We start from the raw sequence: 13,793 nt of genomic DNA on the forward strand, positions 1-13,793 counted from the left end.
CTGCTTGAAACATCCTCAGTTTTCGCGGATAAGTCTGCCTTTGGGTAAGTGGTAAACATCAGCTGTGTGTGTGCTTTAGGATTTGGCTTAACGCAGTCAAAGCTTTAGAGGATTCACATCTCTGTGTTAAAATGAATCCAATCATATAAAGTGCAGATGTCCAGTTGCTGGTTTAGTAAGAGCGCAGGTCTGCAGCGGGACAACAGCGCGCCTACGTCCGCATCTTCAATCTGCGAAAACTTGAATGAACCACTGATGCGCTCGTGGTGAGCGCTGGGGAGGAAGGATCGCATGAGTTGCGAGGCACCGTGGGATTTTGTTTGGCGTTTTCAGCGCGTGTGTTGTCTGCACGTGTAGTTCTCTGTGAGTATTTTCAGTTTAAACTTCAGGCTTGATCTTAAAGTTGAGTTGTCACAGCGCAGAGTCTGGCGTGAGTCGCCGCACTGCACCTGATTCTCTGCTGCTTGTGACAAGCTGCTGTTATTTCTGCAGTGAAACGTGTCTGACCGTCGGATTCATTCAGAAGTCATCTGATTTTAGCAGGAGTCATTAAAAACACTGAGATGAGAGCATTTCTGCAGATTCGGCTGAGTTAGTGATTTATTTAAATAAAAACAGTAACAGTAATTTTTCAGGGAATAAATGAAATAACTAAATCTTGAATTGACATTTTGACACCATGTACACCTAGTTGAACAGTTTATACACTGTGTGTTGATTTTAGAAATTAAACATGCTAAAAAGTGACCCTTGGACTTGTGCTCTCCCTCTGCAGTCAGTTTACAGATATAAGAAACTTCAATTGAATACCAAATGAATCCTTTGATCAAATGTGACCAGAGAAGTCTGTTACACTGCTGGGGTTTTACATTCATTTTGGGAGTTTCTACGACATTGCCATCATTATTCACAGTGGATTGTCTCAATGGCTCATCAGCAAGCCACATTCACGTCATTGTCATGGATTAATGTGTGATTACATAAGCCTGTCCACTCCTCTCTCTTATCCTGGCTCTGTGCGAGAGAGTCTTTGATGTCCAAGCAGTAGTTTTCCTATGGCGGGCTGTTCTTTCTGTTGTGACATCAGAGATGCTTCAATGCAGTAAATGGTTGTGGGAACAAAAAGTAGAAAGTGGTGTGGTAAGGGCTGCACAGTTCTGCCACCGCTGCAGTGGAGCATCATCCTCGTGCTAATCGGGAAACGTGAGTGTTTTGGAAAGAAGGAATTCATCTTCAAGCTTCTTTTTCCCATCATGTGACTAAGTGGCACCGGACGCCACACGTGCCCATCCATCACATCCCACCTGATCGTGAGCTGTTCCGAGCCTACCTCATCGTTTTGATTGAAGCTGACATTAGTCTCATCTGTCCAGAAAAGGTAAACTGGGAAATGAATCGTGTCATCTGGGCTTTGTGTTCTTAAGTCTGATGAATAGTTTGTTGAAACCTCTGTGATTATTGTTGTGAATTCTTCTCTTTATGGGATTATTATGTGTCTAACCATATAGAGGTTTCTTCATTTCAATGGATGTGTGGTCATCCACCATTCTTGTCTTCCATAGATGTCCAGGAGTCTTTGTTTCCAAGCTCATCTCTGTCTATTTTTTCTTTTGTTGTTTCCTCCCCAAGATTTGATTTAAATGTTTTCACTGCTAGTGTTTCTGCTCTTAGCCTGATTGGTTTGTTATTTTGATTTTGATTTTTTACAGCCTAAACCAGGGTTGGGGGAACTCCAGGCCTCAAGAGCCAGTGTCCTGCAGGTTTTAGATGTGTACTTGATCCAACACAGTTGATTTATATGGGCAATTACATCCTCAACATGTCTCGATGTTCTCCAGAGGCCTGCTAATGAACTAATTGTTTGATTCAGATATGTTGACCCATGGTGATATCTAAAACCTGCAGGACACTGGTCCTTGAGGCCTGGAGTTCTCCACCCCTGGCCTAGACCTTCTGTTTCTGTTTTGCACCTTCAAAATGCAAAAGCCACCCTAGGAGTCTCTACACATCACTACTTCTCAATTCCTCTTAATGACGAAGTAGTGATGAAGGAACCCACATATGTCCATGAAATAACTTTGGGGGTAAAGGCAGCACGTCCAAGCAACAATCTTAAAAAGATAAAACAGGGAATAACACAAATCCGAAACACCTCTAACTCTGCATCGAGTTACCGTAATCCTCAAAAAATTCCCACTCTGTGCACAGAATCCTGACTCCGATCAGTGCAACACTTACTGTTTCTGTATGAAACGACAGTTTAAAATGTTGTTTTTGCTTTTATTGGATAGTGAAGTAAAGAGTGGAATAGAAAGCAGAGAGTGCAGCAAAGGGCCGCAGGTCAGAGTCAAACCCTGGCCAACGTATCGCTCCCTGCTCACCCTGGGAGCTAAACTGGAGTCCTTAAAAGAAAGTCCTTCAGATTAAATTTACATTGAACAGTTTGTCTACACAGTGAACAGTCTTTAGTGAAATGTAGAATGCATTTTGTCAATAAATGTGTTTAATCACTCGTGATACTTAAAGAATAGTTGAGGTACGTTGTCTTGATACGCAGTGTGTAGTGTCAGCAGTTGCAAAACACTTATTTTCCCTCAAATCCATCCCTCATTCTCATCCACGTCAAAGAAATTACTTACTGTTTTTAAATATACAAAGTTTGAATATGAGAATACATGTGAGAGAAAAAAAACTATGAATAAGCAATAAAGTAGCACAAACCTAATAGCAAGTTTCATGACAAAACATCTGTTTAGCCATAAATATATAGAAAATTTTAAGATCATTTGCAACATAGACGCTCATTAAGGCAAATGTAGCTTTGTTACAGTATCAGTCAGCAAATAACCCCAATATCGACTGACATATTTTTCCATTACATGTCGGCTGGTGGTGTTAGTATTGATGTTTTTCTCGTACAGTGACTAAAACCCCGAAGGCTTGCTGTTCTGCACTGCTGCACTGTGACATTGTCACCCCTCAGGATCAATGGACCCAGCGCTTTGAGCTCTGCCAGAGCTCAGAGTCTGTGTGGTTAAAGCTAAGTGATTAAGCTAGAACAACAACCAGCTTAGTCACTCTTTACTCTGTAGTAGCTCTGAGTGCATCTGAATCATTTCTGTGACTGCAAATCAACAGGAGAACGAAGGACTTCTGAGTGACATCGTTTTTGAAAGGGCAAACAAACACATTGTAGATTATGTGCATGAAGTGTGTTGGTGAGCCTACTATTAGTGCTGATGTTGCATGGTGTGTCCACCAGGGGGCACTCTGCAATTTTCCACGCACAACAACTAACAGCTAATCCAAGCAGATTCAAGCGGAGTGGGAATAAGTAAATAAATAATTACACGTACCGAATGATTGGAGAATCTGTTTATGTGTTATAAACAGGTTCTCCAGATTCCATACATATGGAATTTTTAAATCACCAAATATCGGTATCAGTCATAAAAATCCTTCTGATCTATTTCTGATCTAGCATGCAAGAGGTGACATTATCTTTTGGTCATCTCCAAATAATGAGGAGCTCTGATGTAATGCTACAAGTTAAAGGCAACACACATTGTAGTTATATGTGCTGTGAAAACCTTTCACTTACTATCTTTGAACATATTTGCACAGAGAGCCATTTGTACCATTATGAGCATTAAGGCTGCAAACATATATATTTTTTGTGTCAAGGGTATTGTCAGTCACAATATAGGATACAGTACAATAGTGATGACATCATACGTCTTTCTTATCAAGTAATGCACAGTTTCCCACCCTGTCATGTGACCTATGGAGGTCACCTGATGCAAGATGTGAGTGGAGGTTGAAAGGAAGGGAGGAGACTGCAATGTAAGAGGAACCTGAACCAGCCTAATAACCAAAATAAACACGTGAGCTTAAACTAATTAGCAGTTTTACGTTTATTTACCTTTCTGGAGAGCAATGAAGACAAAACATTAATCAATCAAAATGGGTTATTCATAGCAAGTAACAATTGTTCTTTCACTTTTCTTTATTGTTCAGGTTGAGTAAACAGTATTTAGTCAGTATTTAGGAGAAAATACTGAAGCATGTCTCAAGGAACTCGTTTGTTAGATTTAGCATACAATGCAACGAGCCATTACAGATTAAAAGATCAGTAGTTACAGCGCATTTCTTCTTCTTCTTTCACATATTCAGCTGGTGGTTTCCTGTTACTCTGTGTGACACAGTGAAATAAATCTGAAAGAGGATTGAATCACAGTGCTCCTGTTACTGTATAACGTCATTTTCAATGCTTAAGTAATCCATTTAAGTGGGAGTCGGGGGGAAGCAGATGCATTTGGATAATTACCACAAACATTTGTTTTTGCCTGCCAATAAGATTAAAGCTTTCAAGAAATAGGAACCACTCTGGGGGGAGCTACATGTCTGTGTTATGTGAGAGTGTCTTCCTGTCTGTAGGAAAGTGTGGGTGTGGGTGTATACAGCCCGATAACGCATCATGAGTGATTTTTTTTGTTATGGTGGAACAGCTAATGTGTCTCTGCCAAGGTATAAACGTGAAAGATGTGCAAACAATAAGAGGAAGGCTGCCCTCTTGGCTGCAAGCGTCAGAACAGGATGCTCATTTTATTATCGTGTTTTTGGAAACGTGACACAAAAACAATCAGTAAGATCACACTAAAACACAGTTGAGCCGTTTATACTAAAAAATAAGCCTGCATATTAAGATTCATGGTGCTGAATGGAAAACTGAAAAGGAATTTTAGAGCCTCATATGTACAGCTGTGGTCGTAAGTTTACATCCGTGAGCATGAATTTCATGGTCATTTTGGAGGTTTTAGGTTCTTTTTCGCTGGAGGAATGACTGCACACATAACGTCTGCTTCATGTTGAACTTATCTTCCAACTTTGCCTCATCTGGAGGCAAACAGATACCAACGCACCGCTGATTAATAACTGCATTTCTGCTCTTTGAACCGTAGTGTTCAGCATATGATTGCACTGTGGTCATCACTTAGAGGACTGTTACAGTTATTATGGCTTTCTGGGACCATCTTGTTTCAATTACTATGACTTTGGTTGGCTGTTGCTCTTTAACGTTTGGATCAGTGAGTTTTGGATCTGCCTGCAGTTTGTTTTAACTCTTAGTTTATCTAGTTAAACTACTCTGTGCAGACATTTTTGCTTTGATAGTTTTTCTAGTGCAACTTGTAGCACCTTTACCTCAAATCAGGATAAAACTCCTCGTAAAAAGGTGGGAGTGGTGTCCTGTGCCTTCGCACTAACATCTTAATGTAAAAATGACTAGCTTTAATTACTTTTGTGTCATTTAGGGAGTTTTCTTATAATCATTTGCACCTGGGACAGCATTTGGACTCTGCAAATAATGAAATCCTTTGGCCACTGCTGGCACATTTGATTGTGTCTGTTTCTGTCAGCAGCCCCGTCCTCTGTCACTCCTTATCTGTCTCTGCTCCATGCTAGTTGAGCTTCTGCCCTCACTGGGGGTTAAAGAGCAGCACAGGCTTTAAGCCCAGCCTTCTTCAGCCTCCCTAGCTCCTGTGATTGGTCTGTTGTCTTCCTCTACACCACTGTACTGTCCTCCCCCTCCGTCTCCGCTCACCCGTTGGCCTCCTGTCAGTCTGTTTGGATTATTGTAGCAGCTCAGGCCTCTCACATGCCTTCTTGTCACTGCCTCCTGGACATAATACAGCATATCATACATGTGGAGAATTAGGTGACGAAGAGCAGCGTTTGTTTTCCGCCTCAGTGAAGAGAGAGAACAGAAGAGGAGAGCAGCCATGGAGTTGAAGTAAGTGGGATGTTCTGAATGTGGGTAGGAGGGCTGGAAAGAGCGGGTAACAAGAGGAAGGAAAGATTTATGATTAATTAAAGGCAGAAGCTATAACAGCGCTGTGTTCGAACAGTCCAGCGCACAGCACTGAAAAGTTGTTTGGCATCTGTAACAGGAAAGAGATGATTAAAAAGATGCTGCTGTAACTTCAGGCTGTTACACTGGAAATCTGCTGATACAAGAAATACAGGTTCCTGCTGCACGTCTTGTGGTCTCAGGTGTGGAGAAATACCTGTTATTTACTTCGGGCAGACGTGCTGTAATGGCACATCTGTTCATTTCCTGCTGCTTCCTGTTTACAATGCTCACTGGCTGATGCTGATTTGACTTTAGAAGCTGCAGGTGCGACATGTTTACGTTGTACTCTGTGCCGAGGAGGAAGTTAAGGTTATTCATGAAACTCCAAGTTTTTCTCAGAGGTCTCAGATGTGTAACTAACAGCCAAGGAAACAAAGGACCTACCACATGTTTTTATACTTTACACAGTATCAGTGAATGTGAAAGATGTATTCTCACAAAAAAATCATATCTTGCAAATTTACAAACTCATTTTACTGAAAGTACAAAGTGTGATCAGTACAAACTCTGAGGATTAAAGATCAACCAAACCAAAAACCAGCTTTCTCTTTTGTCTTGTCACTCATTCACTGAGGGAGAGTGTTTTGTCTGCACATTGAGTCAAGCGTCACTGAGCTCTCCCTGACAGATGTGCACCATGGACAGTTTGTAGCGGCCATGCCCTTCCACATCTGTAAGCCTTATTTGAGGTCAGCCGTTAGCACGCACACTCTGACACACAGAGCATTGTCTTATCTCGTGCCCCCAGAGTGCGTGGTTGGCAGATATACAGCAGAGTGACGCAGCGACACGGAGTTTCCTTCTTTATTCAGAGCTCCGTTTTCTTAAAATAATCCAAGTTGGATCAGCCAAAAAACAAACTTAAACTTAATTCTCAAAAGAATTAATCCACAATTCTCCAAATGACACTTTGCCCACGCTGAAAAATGTCTTTAATCTGCCCAAACGGAAGGTTTAGAAACTTTAACCGTCTGTGTTTTCAAATTTGTGGTGGCGTTGGTGGATGTGGAACTGGATAAGAGGACATTCACCCTGAAGACGTGCGTTTGCCTCTGTAATCTCTCATCATCCTGCCCCCAGTGGATGCTTTGGATTATGGGTGAAAACATGAGAGAGTTTTCATAATTCGTTTGGGGGCTTATGTCACCCTTTTCAGCATTAAAAGCATGGAAAGCCCCAAATTCCTCTGAAACGGAGCAAACGGAGCCTCCGGGCTTTGCATGCAAACATGGCTTAAAATACAATAAGTGGAAGAGAGGGAACAAAGTTGAGCACATAAACAGTAAAAGGTATAATAATCAAACGTGGAGTCCGTACTTTATAGGCAGCACAGTCAGCTTAGGCTTTGTCCATGTTGTCTGCTCCTGAACGTGATCATAGTGATTTCAGGCATAATGAAGACAGTTGCCAGGCAGCTAAGTGGGAGGCCATTTGTCACTTTACTATAAGTAGTCATTACGGTCATGCAGGCCATGATAAATGGGATGATGTCATTCTGCAGTCAGTCCAAACTGCCAGATCTTTTTTTTTTTGTGCTTGTCCGACTTTAATGAGCCAGCATTTAAATGTCTCTTTGAAATTTAAAGTCATCCCACATGTCCCCAGAATGGATGGATGGCAGACAGACAAGCAAGGACAGCCTTTTCTGTACTTACACATCTCTGTCATGCTTGTGCAGTAAATGTGAAGCCTTAGCATGGTGCATTTTTGCTCATAAACTCAGTGTCTTTTGCATTAATGGCAAAATATCATCAGTGTACGTCAGAAAAAACAGAACATAAAAGCACTTTATACTTGCTGGGAGGCAAGTAGCTTCGCTCATAAAAACATGAAGGCTTGAAGTGATGGGAAATGTTATTTTCTTATTTACCTCCACAACTCATTGAATCTGATGGTGTTTTTTACATAAAGTATAGCTGTTGAGGTCACATCTGAGCCATCAGGGTCACCTGAGTTGACGAGTAACACCATTTCATATCTGTCTGGGAATCCCCACTGCTAACTGGATGTGAAGAAGCATCCTGGAGTCTCAACCGAGTAGATAAAAAAAGTACCTGGGACCAGATAATACCACTTAACGGAAAATCGTAAAAACTGCGTCGAGCGATCTGTAATGAAAAGGGCCATAGATCGTTTGCTTCAAATAACTCGAGCAAGACCAGTGACCTTTGCTTTGGTACTTTTCTATAATAGGGTCTGAATGGCTGGAAGTCTTCACACACGTAAGCTGTTTTCACACATGAACTTCAGACAGAGTCAGGAGAATCATTGTCCAAAGAAACCTTTTCTCATATGCGGCACACAGCATGCTTCAGTGCTGTTTCAAATCACATCAACACAGAGACTTTGTACTAGTTAGTGTTGCTGGGTAATGACTAGAAAAGTTCACAGCTGCAGGACATGCGTGGAAAAAGTTACAGAAACATTCATGCTTTTCCACAAAATGAATCCTGATGACCTTTCAATTCAATTCACTTCGATTTAATTTACATTAAATCACAACAACAGTCATCTCAAGCTGCTTTATACTGAAGGTAAAGATCCTGCAATAATACTGAGAAAACCCCAACAATTTGGCAACCCCCTGTGAGGCAAGCACATTAGGCAAGCACTTTGGTGACAGTGGGAAGGAAAAACTCCCTTTTAACAGGAAGAAACCTCCGGCAGAATCAGGCTCAGGGAGGCCATGTGCTTCGACCGGCTGAGGTGAGGACAGGAAGACGGGGCAAAGACATGCTGTGGAAGAGAGACAGAGATTAATAATAACTAATAATTAAATGTAGAAAACACAGTGAAGAAGAAACACTCAGTGCATCATGCGAACCCCTCCCAGCAGCCCAGACTTATTGTAGCATAACTAAGGGAGGGTTCAGGGTCACCTGACTGAGCCCTAACTAACGTGTTATCAAAAAGGAAGGCTAATCGTAAAAGCAGAGAGGATGTCTGTCCCAAATCACATTTAACATTTCAGTGAAATCCCTGCATAACTCTATATATTATCCAAATCCAAATAATATCCAAATTTACTTCAATTTACTGATCTTGGATAAAGGAGAAGTAAAGTAGCTCTGTGGACTCTTTTTTTCCCCCCCAGTCGATTTCATAACCAGCTGACATAACACTGAACCCACCTGTGACCGGACTCTTGGACCTGACAAACTTTTCCATCATAAAAATGACATTAATAGCTCAGTAATAGGCAGGTGAAGTGTGTCAAACCAAAAACACTGTGGTCATACTTACTGAAAATCGAGAAACCATCTTTCTTGTCTTCACACTTGTTGTTTGCAATTTGAAAGCGATCAGTCAGCCTGTGCAGTGTCGTCACTGTGCAGCGTTTTGTGTGTTTAGAAACCGAGAGAAGCGGTGGAAACTGCTCGAGTCGGTGCTCTGGAAAGAACTGCGGGTTAGACGGCAGCGTAACACAGAAAGCAGCTTATAAAGTAAAACGCAGTAAACAGTGTGTGTTTCTACTTCGTCATGGTGAGTGAGTGGAAATGGTTGAAAACTACAACTTTATTTTCTCTATTAATCTCTCCTGTAGAAGTTTGAAATGTTTTTGAGTTAGAGTTGCTTTGCTGCTATTTGTTTGTGAGGGATAATGGTGTTGGCGTGAACGTTACAGCAGCTTAAACAGGTTATCTGACATATTTACTCCTGTGTGTTGGCTCCAAGTCGGGCCTGATGTAACCTGATGTTGCCTTCCTTAAATCCTAGCAATGTAATGCTGCAGTTTTTCAGTTTGCACAGTGTGTTTAAAGGCATCATTGCAGAGATTTACATGGATTATTAAAAATAGTAAACCATGTGACCTGTTAGACTGCTCACCATAACTGAAAATATCTGCATTTTTCTGCTTTGTTTACAAACACTATTGATATAGTCGAGCATTTAAGAGCATCAAAAATACATCATCAGTTTGAACATTTGAGAGACAGGTTTGATTTCAGCCTGTGCCTTTAAGGAAGCAAAAGCAAACTATTTAAGGCATGTTCGCTGGCTGTGATTTGCATTATCCAAATCGAAGGCAGCCTCTATAACCACTCAGTGAATAGATTTTAAACACTACTAGGATCGTGGAGAACTCTTTTTATTATTACATGCCTGGATTTCTTTAAATGACATGTGCGGTAATATTGTAAAATTTTCTTTAATAGAAATTATGCCAAATTCAGCAAAAAAATTTGCCATATAATATACTGTCCATTCGGCCGAAGACTGATTTAGTAAATGTATCTTTGTAGCCAGTAGAAAATAAAGTGTTGAGATTAAAAATCTCCTTTACAACAGTGTCCTGGCCAAGAAGGGCAGCAAATCCATACAGCAGCTAAGTACAGTCAACGAGTAAAACACTAAACACAGAAACAACCAAACTTTATAAACTTCAGTATCGATAAAGAATGAATACTAGTAATGAATCTAAAGCCAGAAATAAAGGAACCAGTTTGGGTCCGAATGCCACTGAGCTGCAAGTCAGAACAGAACATATAAGATCACACGGCCTTATCCTTCATAGTGCTGAATCTAAGATGAAGCTTTAGAGACTGATTGTTGTCACTGGTGTGCACCCACACAGCATTTCATTCTTTTTCCCGCATTAAGTTTTCTTGTTCTGCGTCCTCTGATTGACTGAGCTCACTGAGTTTGGCAGAGGCTGAGATGAGATCACTGGAACAGCTGTGGAGCTGCCAGGCATGCTTAACTCTGTGAAAAAACTCCATCGACACAACTGTGTTTGACGTGGAACTGAAATAAGAAAATTTAAGAACTGAAGGGGGGGGGGGTGCTGCAAGTATCATGTAACATCATACTTGCAGCCAGTTTTTTTTCATGTGTATTCTACACAGTATCCCTCGGAATTGTTAGTGCCAAGGAAGCAAAATGACTGCTATCGGTCCAGGTACTCCAGCTTCCTCCCACAGTCTAGAGACAAGACTGATGGATGAATTAATTGGTGATTCTAAATGTGCTCTGTGTGTTGGACCTGTGATGGACTGGAGGTAGAGCAGGCCATCCACTAATTGGAAAGCTGGTGGTTTCTCTCTGTCTCACTCTCTAACCACTGAACAGTTTTCAGAGAGTACGGTGACGGACCTGCTGGAGTCACCCACCATTAGGCCTTTAAATCTGTCCTCTTACTAACCAAATACTCAAATCGCCTCTGGTTTTCTTGGTGGAAAACCCCCCAGATGATGTCCACAGAGTGGTCGGTGTTTGAGGTTGTCTGAAGGTTAAAGCTTTGTGTCATTGTTTAAGTCATCCATTCTTGCGTATACAGAAAGCAGTGACCAAAGAGCTGCGACAGAGCTGCAGTGCAGTGAGAAAAAACAGGCAGAAAATGCGTTTCACCTCAGCGTTTTATCACCTTTCTCTATTTCTGTCTCTTAAACGGGAGAGGCAGTGTGTCCTTTGTGTCCACACTTGAAGCACACGTCTCACCGTACTTCCTTTCTCTCTGCAATGTTTACTCTCTGTCATCTCTCCTCCCTCTCTTCATATACAGTGTGTGACTTTTCCTTGTGCTCATTTTCAGTCTCTGCATGTACAGTGAGTCAGCAGCCTGCACGCACGCACACTCGCACGCAGAAAGATCCCTGTGGCTTCATCTCTATTGGCTGTGACGGAGACCCTTAAGTGCTGTCCCTTTTTTCCCATTTGTTAGGTAACCAGGCGTCAGCCAGTGCTCGCTCACATGCTCCGGATGCTGCGCTTTCTTGCTCACCGCGCTGCAGTGAAGCAGCATTTACTTCAGACAGAGAGGAAGGAGGGAGATGAATGGATGAGACAGAGCGAGCAGGGAATGCAAGTGATGGGAGGAGAGAAAGTAACGCAGGGAGTGAGGGCGGGCGGGCGGGGGGACATGATGTAGAAAATTGAAATACAATCCGGCTGAACTGCTCCTCCTTAACTTTGCTCACGTGTGTGCACGCCCATAAACACTGGCTGGTTCTCTCTCTCTCCCACACACACACACACACACACACACACACACACACACACACACACACACACACACACACACACACACACACACACACACACACACACACACTGGCGTCTCGTGTTTGGCTCTCTGTTGCAACCTGGAGGGAAGCATCATTTCCTGTCAGAGCCGGTATGAGTTGAAGGACGATTCAGAAGATGAAGGCTGTCTGTGTTTCATTCATTTGAAGTGCACTTGTGTGGATGACACCTGTTGATCGTCCCGTGAATGCATCACTGTAAGTTTTTAATAATCCTCTTATGATTATAGGAAACTCTCTGGAATAGCTGCTGTTGCCCTGGAATCACTTTTGTTGTGCATGAGTGTTTCTCACAGTCTTTCTATGACAGAAGATGCTTTGATTTGGTTTAAATTCCTTCTTTGACGGCCCCCCTTTTTGTCATGTGCGCCCTCTTCTGTGCGTGGGATGACGGCTCAATCCAGCAGGAATTATTCCGCTTAGCTGGTGCGGATCTGATTATGTAAGAGTGAAGCGCTGTGGGACTGCTGCGACCTTGTGCACCGTCAGCGCGGCGCTGCTTCTGTTTTCCTGCTGTGGCTTTCTGCAGGATTTACATATTTTTTTATTTTTGTATAAGCAGTCCCAGATTTGATGCTGTGAGCATCTGCTTAATCTGCTCCGTGGAGCTGGTGAGTCATTAAGAGAGATCTGAGCTCTTGTGTTCGTGCACGTCTGTGCTGGAATCCTGCCAGATGCTTTTATTTTCTGTGTCTTTTCATTTATGTTCTAAACATATGTATTACTGTAGGTCATCCTCTTAGTGATAGATTAGCTTGGTGATGAGTCTCAGTTGATAACTTGCTGCTTTTATATCAGTTGCAGTAACACTGAGCTTGCTTCCATTCACCTAGCATACTGAGAAGTTTGCCTGAGAGCTTCTTTAAAACATTACAGGCTCCCACGTCTGCTTCCAGAGAGGAATATGAGAGAAGATGTGTATCTAAAGGAGAGAGATTAAGTGGAAACGAGATGAGGAGAAAGAGCGTGCACTGTAGAAAGGAGTGCAGTCCCTCGGGGTTTCCTCCCAGCAGCAGAGGTGGCCTGTTTCTGTGGCCAACTTGAATGTGATGAGACAATAAAAGCACTGACACACTTTCCGTGTCTAAGTTAGCTGCCGGATAATGTAACAGGAATATCGCAGGGATGAAACGATGCCAGGAGAAGCTGTCTGGGATAAAGCAGAGGGCTGAGTTGGAAATAGTTTTGCTCGGCTGTCTTGGTAGTTTGACTAATGTGTGCTGAATGCAGAGTGCCTTGCTTTCACTTCACATCATCAAATATTTAGTGCTTAAAGTGCCTTTTCATGACAAACACATCTGCGGCTCAGGTGCTGCTCTGCTACTGCAGCGGTTACCAACATAAGGGTTGAGACCCACCACAGGGGTCACAGGATAAATATGTGTTATACTATAGAGAGCAATTATTTCTTGACCGTGCACTGATTTCTATAGTAGTGAATAAAGTGGCAGGTTCTGTCACTGAATTGTTTCTTCTGTTACTTTGGTGTATTATGAATGGAAATGAGGGAAGACTTTATGAAAAGGAAAAGCTGTAAAACTCCCAAAATTACATTAAAAAGTCCAAAATCTATCCCTTCCTTCACATTTTCCAAAGCTGTCCAGTAGACCAGATTGGAAACTCTGCCGGGTTGTTTTTGGTTCCCGGGCCCTATGTTTGACACCCCTGAATCAGACTATTTCTAACAATATCAGCACTCCGGTAATCTTAAAAAAAAATAAAATTTAATAAAATTAAAAAAAATAAATAAATAAAAAATAAATAAATAAATAAATACATATATAACACCCAGCACGCCCCTGCGGGCGGTTTATCCTTCAAGCTCGGGTCCTCTACCAGAGGCCTGGGAGCTTGAGGGT

At 42.1% G+C, this 13,793-nt stretch overlaps 1 protein-coding gene across 6 annotated transcripts in view; it reads left to right on the forward strand.

Moving 5' to 3' along the window:
- The window catches only part of trim2a (tripartite motif containing 2a), a 28,207-nt gene continuing 14,414 nt past the window's right edge, over positions 1-13,793 (forward strand). The window contains exon 1 of one of the 6 annotated variants that reach the window (XM_013914317.1): positions 1-44. The gene's annotated coding sequence lies outside the window, so the exon portion shown is untranslated. Of the gene's footprint in view, positions 45-1,272; positions 1,379-5,599; positions 5,792-11,940; positions 12,133-12,397; positions 12,546-13,793 lie in introns of those variants that run through there. The other 5 variants (XM_013914319.1, XM_013914316.1, XM_005746970.1 and 2 more) reach the window with 5 other exon arrangements.

This window comes from Pundamilia nyererei, unplaced genomic scaffold, assembly GCF_000239375.1.
Source record: "Pundamilia nyererei isolate P.nyererei 1_Seehausen unplaced genomic scaffold, PunNye1.0 scaffold00186, whole genome shotgun sequence".
NCBI lineage: Eukaryota > Metazoa > Chordata > Actinopteri > Cichliformes > Cichlidae > Pundamilia > Pundamilia nyererei.